General features: G+C 40.3%; 1 protein-coding gene across 1 annotated transcript in view; it reads left to right on the top strand.

Moving 5' to 3' along the window:
* Positions 1-3,842: 3,842 nt before the first annotated feature.
* si:dkey-178k16.1 (band 4.1-like protein 1) overlaps positions 3,843-12,047 on the top strand; it is a 41,385-nt gene continuing 33,180 nt past the window's right edge. The window contains exon 1 of the mRNA XM_061272257.1: positions 3,843-4,020. The gene's annotated coding sequence lies outside the window, so the exon portion shown is untranslated. The remainder of the gene's footprint in view (positions 4,021-12,047) is intronic.

The following is a 12,047-nucleotide window of genomic DNA, read 5'->3' as shown; positions in this document are numbered from 1 at the left end:
TGTTCAGATAGGTGTGAATCCAACAGCTGCAACAAAAACTAACAAGTACAAACATTTCATTATTACTTCACTTGTTTTTCACTCTCAATTAGGAAAGAATTTCTGTGGTTTTGATGGAAATATTTTTTCAGTGCATGAGTAATTCACAGTCTCTTGCACAACACATTTCAAAAACCGATGTGGGATCTCGGTAAAATGAAGTGGATACACGTCATCTTATTTGATCAGAAAACTGACAAACCTTTTACCATAATAAAACACTCCATTACATGGCAGTAGAAAACTGTAGCCTCTATCTTACCCTGTTTGCAGCTCAGTCAGCTGGTCTAGGCTCAGCTCATCTACGACCCTAATGAGGACCTGAGGACAAAACGTAAGAGAAAATGGATGGACAGGCACACACAGAGCTGTTTCATGGGAAACTTCCAGGATTCCTGCTGTCCTTTAAATCCTCCCAAAATAATACATGCTATATGACTAATGGCAAGTGACACCACAAAGGAAAAAAGGACATCCAAAGAATACATACCACTCACTGTAAGATTGCACAACCACTAATTGTGAGTTGTAATTCAAACAGTGGTACACTGAAATAACTGCGCCTTGTACTCATTTTTTGCTTTACAAAACATGGCAGTAGCACCATTATTAAAAAGTTCTGAAAGAAAAAGTTACTGTTTTGCTTAGAGCAGTCCTTTTCTAAATAGTGGAGCGGGCTACCCTGGGGGGCGTGACCTTGATGGCAGGGGTCGGGGCGTGTGACCTCATGGAACATGTTCATTTGGGTAAAATGGTCTGCAGAGGTGTACTCATTACAATTTTATAAACTTATGATACTTTTTATAGTCACAGATGAGAATTGGGGGGGCATCACAGAAAATAATTGAGGAGCAGAACGAGCTCCGTTGACACGGAACTTCTGCATATGGTGTTCAATGGCATTGCCAAATGTTTCTGCAGGAATTGTTTCTCAAATGTACAATGCTGAGAAAAGGCATCAGCCCACTTCTTAGTTCTCCCACTTTAATACTTAAGATCATCAAACAAATGTAAATATCGTACAAAATAATCAAAGTAAACATTATTGGTGATTTTTTATATTAAAGAGGAAGTCAAGTAAAAAATATAATTTACAATTGTGTGTTTGATGTGGCTCCACTCGTCCAAACACGGTATTCTGGGTTTTTGAAATATGAATCTAGCAGCAAAATCAAGCGTTTATATCCATCTCAGGAGGCATCTATTTGTAAATGGGCTCTTTTAGTAGAAGCATCTGTGGCTAAAGCCAAACTGTGGCCAATATATACATAGGACTATATTTTTTCAAATAAAAACATCCAAAGGTCAAAGTAAACTCTAGTAGTTACCTGACAGTGGTATTTATTTATTTATTTATTTATTTATTTATTTATTTATTTATTTATTTATTTATTTATTTATTTATTTATTTATTTATTTATTTATTTATTTATTTATTTATTTAACAATAAACTAATTTGTTGTAAAATATTTTTTGATGCTTGTGGAAACGTTACAGGCTTTCATAATAATCCAAAATTATAACTGCCGAGGACCTACTATATTAAACGTAGCCTGCATTTCATTCATTGTTGTATACTGTTCTTTATTTATTATTTGCTCTTTACATGAATGGACCATGCATTTCGTTCAGCTTTCTGGGTTTGACTTCCTTCGGAACGGTACTTAAAAGTAACCTTTACATTCCTCCACTGGTCTCATGTTACGTAGTCAAGCCAAAGGGTTTGGTGGACCCTTTGTGGGGGGATTTCAGTCCATCAGATATGTTGACAATATCCTGCAGCTGTGCTCCCTCGTATGTTACAACAATGTTTTGGTTGCGTGATCAAAAGTATTTTCTGTGAAGACTATTAATTCTATCCAGTAGACCAGGGATGAGCAACTGGCAGTCGGTGGGCCTCGCAAACTTAATGGCTCCACCAAAATATATATTTTAATTTTTTTTTATAATCATAGTAGTATTTACTATTATTTATATTTATTTATATTTACTAAATACTTATCTCACGTCAGTTACAATAAGAGGCAGGCAATGCTGTGAGACCACAAAGGGAGCGCTCAAGCGAGGTTTCTTATCTGTAGGACCTTGAACCTTCACGCAGGCATCATGATGGTAACAAATCTTAGAAACATTTGGCACTGCAAACAGAAAAAAACATTAACTCAGGGAATGCATTGGATAACAGGAAGCAAGGGAATTTTTCAGTGACCTGTGTGCTGATGGTGACGGCTTGTGACTGCCACCATGTGGACACATTTTACAACCCCTCTCTGGTGTGTTCTGGCAACACAACAATTTTAAGATAAATCATGGAGTTGCAGTCACATGCATGCGCGCCTCACAAGTTTATCAATCAACACAGATGTGATGAATACAAACACATTCAGTAGCAGTGTGTTACAATTTGAAAAGCTTCCCAATACAAAATCCTTTTGGAACTGTCACCCTCATCCACTGAGGTATGACAGAAACTATTTGGGTCCAAACTTTCCCAGGTTGAATTCCAAATTTAAGGCCCTTAGATGATTAAGAAATAAAATCAGATGGATAAAAGAAAAGGTTATGAACCTGAATATGTAGACACAATAGATATTTTCATTATCCAGTGGGACAATCAAACAGTCAACCAATCCAAAAAAAAAAAGAATTTCTAAACAGTCATGACCTGGGTCAGTCATGGAAATAGATAAATGCAAGACACATGCCAGTACTGTCAAATTTCAGCACAAAAGAGTTCACTAACAAACATTTATGAGAAGTTGCCTCTGAACGGGTGTTTTTGCATGACTCAAGGAATGAACAAATTTAATTGTTGGTATTTTTCATACGTTCACCAAAGAGAATTTAGCCGTACGTATATGTATCAAGTACACTGAAGAATCAACGATAAGAATTGACAAACAAACATAACCGAATCAGAGCCCAAATAAGCCATTCTTTCTTTTTGGTATGAATGTTTTTATGTATAGTTGGTCCAACTTACATTTGAATTGTTTCCTAGTTGTTCTCTGTATATTCAACCCATGTACCACACGGACATTGGATTTCACCCCATCTGCTGCGTACATATTTTTTTTCAAATAGCTGTGACTTTCACTCATGGACCTAATCACACTCACAATGGCACTTAATCACAAAACGTGGCTCAGGCAGCAGACACATAATTCCCAATCATTTATTAGGATACTTTCCATTATGGTGAAGTCAGGTGCTGGAGTGATATTATGTCATCCTACAGTAAAAATAAAATAAATAAATAAAAAAAATACGGAGATGACATTTTTGTATCTTCTCAGCAAGTCTTTTCCTTATTGTTTACTGCCAACTGTAGCTTATATCTGCAAAGTGCAAACCAAATGCCTAGGATGGGCTAAATGGGTTTCGGTTGTTAATTGACAGCAGTTCGGCTTTCATTTGGAACAACCAGTTCACGTGAAATCAAACTGCGTGGGAGGGCATACGTTTTGCTGATTTATGCAATACGTATATCATTTGAAAAGTTTTGATTGAATTTATACAGGCTGTATTGTATTTGTTGCTATGCCAACTATATTTCCAGCTTTTGGGCGCGAAATGTAAAAATAGCTTAGGTTAAAAAAAAAAAGAAAAGAAAAAAGAGAAAAACCGTAAAGGTGAAACGACGACGTGATGCTGCGTGGCAAATGCTGAGTGGCGCTCACGCGCATAACGCGCATAACGCGCAACGTTAGGAGTTAAAGGTGAAACGACGACGTGATGCTGCGTGGCAAATGCTGAGTGGCGCTCACGCGCATAACGCGCAACGTTAGGAGTTCCCCTCTCTTCCTCCCCCTCCTCGGGTCGGCGAAATCTTTCTCGCCGGCTTGTGGTTGCTTGCTTTCCCCGCCTGCAGGGCTACATCTCCCCGGGCAGAAGAAGGCGCTGGGCGGGGCGGCGGTCAGCATACGACCCGCTTCCTCCATGATCCGCATCCGGTATTGACGCCCGGCACCACCACACAGGTACGACTTGCGAGTTGACTGCATTTGTTTTGTGCGCTAGCTGAACAGGTGCATGCTGCGTTTGGCTGCCTGTAAATGGCATTTCAGGGCCAGCTGCATTGCAGCCGGACAAAGGCACCGCTTTGTCTCTTTTGCAAAGGGACAGAGGGCGTTGACACGTTTAATGCACCCACTATCTGTTGGGCGTCACCTCGTACTGGTGTAGATGTAATCAGAGCATCTTTCTATTCCATGCATATTAGGCCCAGTGTGCAGAAGCTGTAAGCAGGTGCACCTTTCTTTTCCTACCATCACCGCTCTCCACCTCCATCATCATCCCGAGACGAATCATTTATTTCGCAATCGTGCCGCCACAGGCTTTGAAGCCGAACATGATCATCTAATGAGCTCATTGAAGATGGTGTGTGTATTGTCGCGGGTGTGGCAGAGGGGGCAGGCGTGGGCTCGTCACAGACACCAGGTCTGTGCACGCCGTGCTTTGTGTGCAAGTGGAAGCCGGAGAAGTGACTGCTGGTCTAGTGAAGCAACACGTTTATTGCAGATTAAAGGGGAATGCTGGTTGAAATGAAATCAGTTTGCCTCCATTAAAATCAATGCATTCGTGTTCAGTGTCTTGGTGATAGTCCAGGGTGTAATGTTTCCATAGGTACGTTTATGGCAACAAATAAGGCTCTTAGAATTTTTTTTTTTTAGGAAAAATATCATGGCACCACACAAACAAACAAAAGTATGGTGGCCTATAAGTATACTGGCTGCAATTACGATTACAGTAATCCCTCGTTTTAACTTTAATAATCAATACAAATTATGTACTATATAATGCACCTTTGCGGCCTGACTCCGCTCTGTAGTGTCTTTTTCTTCTGAAGCCATAACACAATGCACTGTGATAAAAATTCGTGAAGCAGCGAGGCCGTGAAAGGCGAACGGTGATATAGCGGGGGATTACTGTACAATAGATCAGAGGTCCCCAACCACCGGGCCGCGGACCGGTACTGGTCCGTGGGTCACTTGGTACCGGGCCGCCAAGCCGCACAGAAAAAATAAATAAAAATTATCGACGATCAATTAATTTAGGTCAAGACACTCGTCCCGGTCACGTGACATGTTTCCCCAGTCGAGCCCGCAAAGTTTATATGTGGCGACAGGCTAACTAACCAGGCAATGAAGCATTCAAAACTGCTTCAACACATGGAGACCAAGCATCCTGCAATAAAAGACAAACCTTAATCACTTCGGGTGTCATTGTCTCCGATTACGTCTAGATGGGACCGGCTCGTTTCTGAGAAACAAACTCAGTGCTCCCACTAATTCAACGTAATGGTGAGTTTTATTTTTGTCATTTGTACTTGTTTTTATGTCAGTCGTATCATTTTATTTCATTGTATTTATATATTTATTAGAAATGTATTATTTATTTATTTATTTATTTATATAAATGTATTATTTATTTATATGAATGCCGGTCCGTGAAAATATTTCTGACATGTAACCGGTTCGTGGCGCAAAAAAGGTTGGGGACCACTGCTATAGATGACTATTTACATAACGTATAATATATTATTAATAATAATAATTTATTTCCTCTTAGCCATCTTTTATGTTTTTGGCTCAACAATACTGAGATACTCTACTGTTTATTACAAATTAGTTTATATTTAGTTTGCCATTTTTTTATGTTAAGCAGCTGTCACCAGCTATGAACAGCAGTACTTTGCAGTCATGCTGGCAGTGAAAACAAATAAAATGGTTTGAAGGAAGAGAGCTTACTAAAAATAAAATGTGGACACAAGTCTAAGTTTAGCCATCAAAGTGTCTATTTTCTGTAGGACAATGTTAGAGAATTTAGAAGAGTTTTTTTTAACAACACCTCTGGATTTGTTGGAATAGGAACGTCAAGAGTCTCTGTTTTTGCTCATTGTCTGCACACTGTGGATGTTTGTGTGGGCCAAAGGCAGCAAGCAGTACGTCTTCTGACTTCATGGAGGCAAAGGCGTGGAGGGGGCAAATTAGATCAACAGTACATGCATCTGTCCACTCATGCGTCCCCGAATCTCTAATCATCTCCTCCTATCTCAGTCTATCTGATGTGCATTTAGGTAATGAGGCTCTCGTAACATGTTTTGCAGGCCTTTTTGTTTTTGAAACAGAAATAATATTCAATTGCATGACTGTTTAACAGGCTGTTGCCAAGTCGGTTGCCTATGGGCCGTACTTTACAATAATGAAGTTTCATTCTGCATGACGATCACATTATGACACAAAAATGTGTCTTCACTTAGACTCCCCCAGTTTAAAAAATTATCCAGCATCTGTAGAAGCAGACAAGCAGTCAATAAAACCTCCTGTCAGTGTGTTCTCAGAGAACCACGCCAAGGGTAATGCTCAAGTCCCATGCAGCTGCGTGCATCATTCATCATGCACACTCGTGAACAATTTCCCCCTTGAGAAGTATTGAAGAGTCGTTCTCTGACTGACTTATAACAGTGTATTGATGCACAGCCAACCACCAGATGAAGACATGGAATAGAAAGGACAACAATGTTTAAAAGGTGAATTCAAGATGGGTGTCGCGACTCGTCTCCGGTCGTTCTATTATGTCTATCTTGTCATGGTTTCTGTTCGTATCGCCCCTCCCCTCCTGTGTCTGATCACAATTAATGGACTAGTCACAGTTACCTGCCTCTCGTTACCTGTCGCGTATTTAAGTCCTGTCTGCGTGTCACTCCCCTGTCGGATTGTTCTTGTCTCTTTGTCTTTCTGTGCTCTCTCGTCTAGTCCCTTTACCTTTGTCTTAGTCGGTTAGTCGGTTTCTGTTCGTCTGTCGGTTCCCCCTGTCACTCTGCCCCCACAGTTTGTTAGTTTCCTGATTCCTGTTGGTTTGTTCTCCTCATCCTCCCTTCCAACTTCCTTTTCCCTCAATAAACCCTGGTCCAAGCTGCATTTGGTCGCCCCGCCCCATTCCCGAACGTGACAATGGGAGCATGTAATAAAATGTACTTTATTGCCCCACATGGATAACCGAGCAAAGTACGCATGACATAGACTGTTCTGGTATCTCTCTTAGTAGACATTTTTAAAGTTATGACTTTATGGTTATCCCTCTGTTTTGACTGGTAAGCAGCGACTCATAGCAGTCGTAGACCAGCGCACATATGCTCGGGCTTATAAAAAATGGTGCATTTTGATTTTGTGCCGATGCATGCTTAGTTTAACAAGATATTTGTTCTCACTTTATAGAGACTTTAAGATAATAAGTTTTGTTTTTGTTATTTACAGCAGTGCACAACTGAGATATATTTGAGTTACAAGTTGGCCAAACTTTGATAATACTACGAGTAGTAATACGAGTGAGAAAGTCTCAATGCTGTAATTTTGTTCTGCCCACCCAAATAAAAATATTTAGTGATGTATTTTCAGAGTCAAGACATTTAATCCAAGTGACTTAGGTATTTATATTTCTTTCTTTTTTTCTTTCTTTCAAAAGTTAAGGTAAAAATATTGGTCTAAAAATAGCTGTTACTGGGTGAGTTAACATATCCACCTACATAAGACACTAAAATAAGTCTTCTTGAATATGCCACTGTTATTCAAATCAGAAACGCCAAATGAGGCTATTCGAAGGTCAAATCACTGCATAATTTTGTCGTGTGTGAGCGTTGTGGCTGATTCGTCACATGGAAAATTGTCGCTCACCCTCTTCCACCCACCACCTCTGTCTCCGCCACTTCAGTATTCACACTTCTACTGGAGCTGTCACTGCCTTCACTATAGCACCAGGCGACGCTTCACCTCTCAAGTGTGTCAACAGGCAAAATAGTGCCTGGAGGCTGCTCTCTTGCGTTTCCTTCGCTTATCTTATTTTGATACGCTTGGCAGAAGATGTTAGCTTGGAGTTTCCACAGCAACTGCATATAAAAAAGGCCCGCCTGATGACTCTGTTGTGTTAGTTTTCAAAAAAGTTACAATTTTCCCATTAGTCATGCACAAAACGATGCATAGGGCATGACATCTCTCTTGCCACTGATTGAAGAGATATGTTCTCAGTTGGACTGCGTGCGGACGAAGATGATGCTCTTGAACTGGCTGTGACTATCATGTTTGATCGCCACTAACTTGCAAGGCAGCCTCATTTGGGGGCAGAAATCAAGCCCAAGATGCCCTAAATATTGAGCTGGTTCACTTGATATCTTTCATGAGGAACTTTGAGTCAAATTTGAGTTTAAATGTGACAGATTCTTTGTGGCTTTACATTTAAATTGTCATGACTTCTTCAAATTGCAGTTGCTGTTTGCCGCAAAGTAGAAGGCTTTCACACTGCAATTAGAACAACGATTGTTTGCCGTTGACCAACCTGATGGTTGTGTGCATAAACACTGGTCATGCATCAGGTGGGGACCTGGCATTGTGGTCTGCACGACTGAATTGAAAGATTCGTGGCGGCCCCGATGACATCTTGCCCACCCAACAGAAGAGAAGAACACAAACAAGGGAAAATTATTTAGAACATATCCTCCCCAAAAGAGGACTACATATAAACTGACTCCATGTGTTAAGCCTCTATGAGTTAAGGCTTCCACTACTACTGTTTTTCGACTACTCGATCTATAGAGCACGGCTTTTTCCTGGTTGCGTTCTCCCAGGGAGGATGAGGTTGCGGCCTCACTGCTTCTTTAGATGAATCATTTATCTCTGTTGCTTTGGGATGTGAATTGCAGCAGACTGAAGCTGTACTATGCAAGCTGTCTCCAACAATGGTCTGTGCAAGAGTCTCAGGCTTATGTGTGTGTGTATGTACGTACGTATATGTGTGTGTGTGTTTCTCCCTTGAACAAGGACATCTTGCCACTCCCTTTCACCCAACCCCCACCCATGGTCTTGTACTGGTTTCCCAGAGCTACCATGAGCCCAGTTAGAATTGATGAGTTGGCTGTGTGTGCCACTTGGAAGCAAGCGCTGATTGGAGTAAGAGCATGATGGCATGGCGAGGATCCTTATAGCCTAAGGCAGACTGTGTGTAGAAGTCAGTGATGATACAATGGATTATTTTACAAAGCATGCAGAATTTCCTGTTACATACAGGACATGCAAACGCACTGTCACACAAATGATCTCTGAAAACGGTTCAGTTTGAAGCCTCAATGTACACAGTTACAGGGCTCTATTTGAAGGAGGTCTTTTGTTTGTACAAATCAAAGTCAAAGTCTGCTTTATTGTCAATCTCTTCACATGTTAAGTGAACCTAACCTAGTTAAGTAAAAAAAAAAGAGAGGTGTGAATGTTTGTTTGGTGGCCATTCGAGGGTGTGGATGCCCAACTGTAATTGTAAAAAAGAGAAGGTGCTGAAATCACATTTTTCCCACGGGTATTGTGTTTTCCAAAAACAACAGCTCGATGTAAACCGTATTTAAATGCAGAATTAGGGCTTCTTTGAAGGATGATGGTGGTGTTTTTATAGCTTTGACAGGATCTGCCAATAGTGGCTCACTTCTACCTCTTTACTTGATTAGAACAAATCTGTGCTATTTTCTAAAAGATGAGAATTAGAACAATCAGCAAAATCGGAAAGCAGTGACATGCTTGTTTTTAAACTTCTCTTGGCAGATTTAGAGTGACAATGTTTGGTGATGGGTCTTAAGAACATTACCACTGTTTCCCTCAGATATCCAGACAGCTCAAAATTACACACTATCATCTGATCTCTCATTTGTTTTTGGGCCAAAACTAGATGAAGGGGGAAATAAAGAACATTTGCGGATGCACCCAAACATATGGACATATTCATTAAATAGAATGTGTGAGGCACATTCGTAAAAAGATGCTTATGGAGACAGACATGATGACAGGGTTACGAGACTCCCCATCAGCTCTGTTGTCGTAAATCTGCTGCGATTTTTTTGTGGGGGTCACATTTTGCTTCTTTTGTTGGATAAGAGTTTGACATATGTTTCCACTTTAGTGTGTTTGGTTTTGAAGTCTAGCTGCTGGACTGACATCAGCTCGTGGCGCTGAGTATAATGATCCCTGAGGAGATACTGCATGACTAAAGTGGAGAGCAAAGCCAAGGTCAGTTGGAAGGCCTGACACAATCCCGAGTGACACACAGCAGGAATTCTTTATCTGAGTTACTGACAGCAGAACATGACACTGACTTCCTCTAGTAACGCATGGCATTGCAGCATCTTGTAGTAATTATCTCCAGAACATTAGGACTATTATGGCTAGAAAAGGGTGGAGACTTATACAATATATTCACATTCATCTTTAACAGTCTGCACCGGTGTCCAATTTTACATGTTTGTGTAGAGCAGTAACCTACACCTTATAAGCGAGAGTCCATTGGCAAGAGCATTTGATTCGTTCCACCAATGACAGACAAACCCTCAGATGAACTGTTACAGAAACTCCTCAAACATTCAAAAATGTATATAGTCATCTTTTCTTTTGTTGTTGCATCACATTTTTAATATCTTTAATATGGCCGCTAAGGGGTTAGGAAGAAATGTCCCATCCCCTTAAAAAAAGTGCCATAACATGTACGTATATTATTTGTAATGTATTAACTTGAAAACCATCATTCATTCATACCATTGGGTGTTCTCATATTAGGACTCTGATATGAATGAACTGCACGTGGTATGAGTAAAAAGAAGTGAGTCATTGAGAAGTTTGACAGCTGTGTATTTATTATTCGTTGGTTCAGGCCATTGAAACACAAGTTCAGAACAAAAATACATGGCACAATTGGCACGCTTGACACTGTTTTTTTTTTTCTCGGGCTATGCTGTTTATACTTTAAGCTGTTTAACAGACTTTCTATCCAAATTCTTCTCAATTTGTGTTTTTCAAACCCATCTGTGTGCCACCTTCCAAGCGGAAAACTTACTTCACTGGTTCTTTTATATCTAACAAATTATTTTAGGTGCCTATTTTAGGTGATTGTCACTGTCAGTGACACTCTGATGAAGGCGGAAGAACCCGCCGAAACATGTCCGGTAATGCACCTAAACTAATTTGTTTGATATAAAAGAACAAGTGAAGTAATTAAAAAGGAAAAACAAGATGAACTTAGTACAACTAAGTGGAAAACTTGTTCTTCATCTGGGCCAGGAACCAGTACTTGTGGTCTTGTAGCTAGCATTTGGGAATATTCACTCTTCATGCAACAGTTTTCATCAGGATTTTTTTTTTCCCCGCAGAAAGTAAAACTTCAGAATTGTTTATACATCAGGATGTGAACGAAGCAACAGCAGAAAGCATTCTCAGTGTGGTTAATGTGGAAAAGTGCCATGTGAAACCCACCCATTTACTGTTTCCCAGATACCTGGCACATAAGCATTGTTTTGCAATAAACACTTTTGAGCATTCTTGGCAGTGCTTTTCTTACAGGAGGAGAAAGCATCCACTTTATATGTCAGAAACAACATTAGCTTATGTTAGGATACGGATTTTAGCTATTGATCTGACTCCAAATTGTGATCAACACTTAACACAAAAATTGCTATGTTCTAATCCACACACTGGCGCACCTAACAATTTTGCGAGTTCGTTCTGTCAAAGAGAAGACCAGTAGATCAATCAGACCGAATTTACCAATTGTTTAATCTTGACAAAGCAAGCTAATACAGGCGCCTGGGTCTTTGGGTCCTTAACACAAAAACTCGTGTGCCTTCGTGACCAGAAAGACGACACATTCTTCCGGGTTGCCCAGTTTTAAAGAAACACAATATGAATATTCAAACATGCAAAAGATTGTGTGGTGATTGGTCGATGGTCTGTGGTCATCTCCTCCTCGTTTGGGTTTTCCCCTGCTCAGCACAGGTGTCTGGACCACAAAGACGAGTTGTTTTTCGCGTTCCCATCGGCCTTGAGATATGCTCCCTTTCCGGACCTCCTGTTCCACAATACTTTGAAGAAAACAAATTCATGTAGCCTGCACATTCCTTTCCACTTATTAAGCAACCACACTACTACTAGAAATTATATTGATATGGTTATATGTGTCTAACGGAGCCTTAATCAAATGT

The sequence above is a fragment of the Syngnathus typhle genome, linkage group LG2 (assembly GCF_033458585.1).
Source record: "Syngnathus typhle isolate RoL2023-S1 ecotype Sweden linkage group LG2, RoL_Styp_1.0, whole genome shotgun sequence".
Lineage (NCBI taxonomy): Eukaryota > Metazoa > Chordata > Actinopteri > Syngnathiformes > Syngnathidae > Syngnathus > Syngnathus typhle.
Note: the sequence above shows the minus strand (reverse complement) of the source record. Positions and strands in the feature narration are given on the sequence as shown.